The 2,817-nt window shown below is 45.1% G+C and overlaps 1 pseudogene; it reads right to left on the bottom strand.

Moving 5' to 3' along the window:
* Positions 1-1,100: 1,100 nt before the first annotated feature.
* Positions 1,101-1,739, bottom strand: LOC138172853 (SPRY domain-containing protein 4-like; annotated as a pseudogene).
* Positions 1,740-2,817: the final 1,078 nt, after the last annotated feature.

The following is a 2,817-nucleotide window of genomic DNA, read 5'->3' as shown; positions in this document are numbered from 1 at the left end:
TCTTTTTGTGATGAAATAAGATTTTAATTACACAAATCAATATTCTTGTTAAACCCAGCCCTCTTCCCGTCTACTTGATGAGGGGTGTTTAGCCACCATTACTACAGGAGGAGGGGCCAGAGAGTGTACAGGATGTACATTTATACAGTAATAGCCTCCACATATACTTCAAACCTTGCTTTATAGAGGTTCGCATTTCTTCTAGGGAAAAAGCAAAGATCACACTCTTCTAATTGGGGGGTGAGGTGGACAATGGGTCCGTGTACCAGAGAATACTATTTGTTGCATTGTCTGATTAAAACTGAAAATTTTCAAGTCTGCCAAATATGAGTTAGATGAGACCTCCTGCCCAGCAACCCTTTTACGAAATCCTCAAAGGCAGGAACACCAACTCCCAGTACCAATGACTTAGCTAACCCCTAAGTTTTCTCCATTTTCCTCCACAACTGTAACTGATTGTCTGGGTGTGGGAATCTGGACAGGCAGAAAGACTCATGGATGGGAATGACTGTAGCTATGTTTGGATGGCAGATGATATAGTTCTGAGTTTGTTGGGATTGTCAGGCTACAGTATACTGAGTCAATAATGTACTTAAAAATGAGTTAAAAGTCCAGAATCTATGTACTACACAAAGAAATGGATAATGACACATCAACAATTTTTTTGCCATTCCTCTAGCCACAGGTAGAAAGGGCTCATTCTGGAGAAGTTTGGTGGATCCCCCAAACACAAAATCAGTAGAACCCAAATATGGGCAGAGTGAGTCACCTTGGTTTATGTCTCATGCAGAATTATAGTAAAGAAGAAGTTAAAGCAGAGCTGCAGGGGGAAACTTTCAGAATGGGTAAAACCAAGACTGTCTAGTGACCCAATAGGAGGTGCTGGTATCATCCTCTATAACCACACTGGTCCCCATCAAAATCAGACACATGTGTCTGGCTGAATTGAAAGGTCTCTCTTCAACTTCTATCATAGGGAATAGAAGAAAGAATGGCATATGGACTTAAGATATTGCACAAGTGCCAGATACTGCTGGCTGAGCAGGTATGAAAACTAGAATATACTGGGCTGGACATATGAAAGGGCCCACCCGGGGGCTTCAGTGGGAGGCTGTAGTTAAGCCACCCTGGATTCCTTCAGGCACATCAAGGCCTGAGTGGGTCTGCAGCTGTCCACTCCAAATGGCAAAGGCGGGCATCATTGGGCTTCGGAACTCTGTTCATGAGGTGTATCCCACAGCAGGCTGGCTTACACCCACCAGGCTCAGTCCCTGTACCTAGGATTTCGGCAGCAGCCCCACCTATTCGGGCTGGCCAGTGCTTGCTATGGGGGCACTTTCATTGGCCAGTGTGGCATGCCACTTCCGATGAGCACAGCTGAGCACCCAGGAACGATCACGCACAGCAATGCAGAAATCCCCAGGTATGTCTACACCCGCCACACCTATTTGGAAAGGCTGAGTTCTTGACTCTTACCTGCCGATAGTACCAGCCCCTGGTGACTGCAGTGTTACCCAGCACCACTGCCCATTCCTTAAAGCGTTCCACGTGGAGGGTCACTTTGGTGTGCCCCAGCCCCACCATGCCATACTTACACCTGTCTCTCCCATCTCCACCATAAAGAGTGTGAATCTGGTACTGTCTTTTCTTCTATCTTGAAACTGATAGTTTAGCTCTCCCGGTGGCGGTGGCCATGGCCCCTAACCACTGTGCTGCACAGCAACGAAGCGCAGCGCCATGGGAAGCGCAGTCTCAAGACCTGCATCTGAGTGCGGTCCTCACACCGGGAGGCCCCCATCTCTGGCACGCCCATTCTTGGTCACGTGACCCATAGAGGCCCCTGAGTCAAACAGATAACACTCTTCAGAGGGCAGCCACGTGAATTCCCTAATGCTCTAGTATAAGTTAACTTTATAAGCTTGCTTTCCTGAAATCATTGATGTAATCTCAAGAAAACATTTCCTTCAATAATCATTTTTTACAGCACTTCTTATATGCAGATCATTGTGCCAGATTGTGAAGAAAGTTTCAATATTGTTAATATTGGGAAGGAATTTTAGAAGGCATATGGGCCAACCCGTTCGTTTTGTTCTCGGGAAAACTGAAGCCCAGAGTGGATAAGTGATATAGAGAGCATCATGTACAGCATCTTACCTTTTGCTTTGCAATTTACGAAGCACTTTGCCCATATTGTCCATTTGACCCTAGTAAAAATCCTGCGGAGTTAGGTACACCACTTATACCCAATTTAGGTAAGAGAAAACTGAAGATCCAAGCGATTAAGTGAATTGTTTTCAGTCATACAGCTAGTTGTGGGGGAGCCAGGTCTAGAAACAAAGAGTTAGCGAATTTTCACTGGTAATTTCACTACTGACTCCTGTGTGTATTGTTGGGCTCCCAGGAATATTCTCCTTTCTTGCAGAAAGTTGAGAGAACTCGGAAGTTGAGATTTCTCATCACTGCTCAATAATACTAGTATCTCTGAGGAAGGGGTCATGAGGGTGAAGAAAATAGTAAAAAAAAATGTGCTATACACATGCTCACTTACACCAGATCCTTTCGTATCTCATGGTCTGAAGAGTCTTGCCCTAAATCAGACTGAATCTTCTCCAGCTTGCCTAAGACATGGATTCAAGTCTTTCCCTCTCCCTCCTGCTCCTCCACCATTCATAGATTCATTGGTCCTTTTTAATATCCACACCACGTGCAAACCGATAGGGCCCACCAAACTCCCAATTCTTCCTCTCGTGCATTGAATGTATTCTCAGTCATTCCCTTTCTCCCATTCACTTCTATTAACTTTCCCAAAATTAGGAC

The sequence above is a fragment of the Petaurus breviceps genome, unplaced genomic scaffold (assembly GCF_028583685.1).
Source record: "Petaurus breviceps papuanus isolate PSGF00001 unplaced genomic scaffold, PetGlider_PUasm1.0 551, whole genome shotgun sequence".
NCBI classification, from domain to species: Eukaryota; Metazoa; Chordata; class Mammalia; order Diprotodontia; family Petauridae; genus Petaurus; species Petaurus breviceps.
This window is presented reverse-complemented; position numbering and strand designations above follow the sequence as displayed.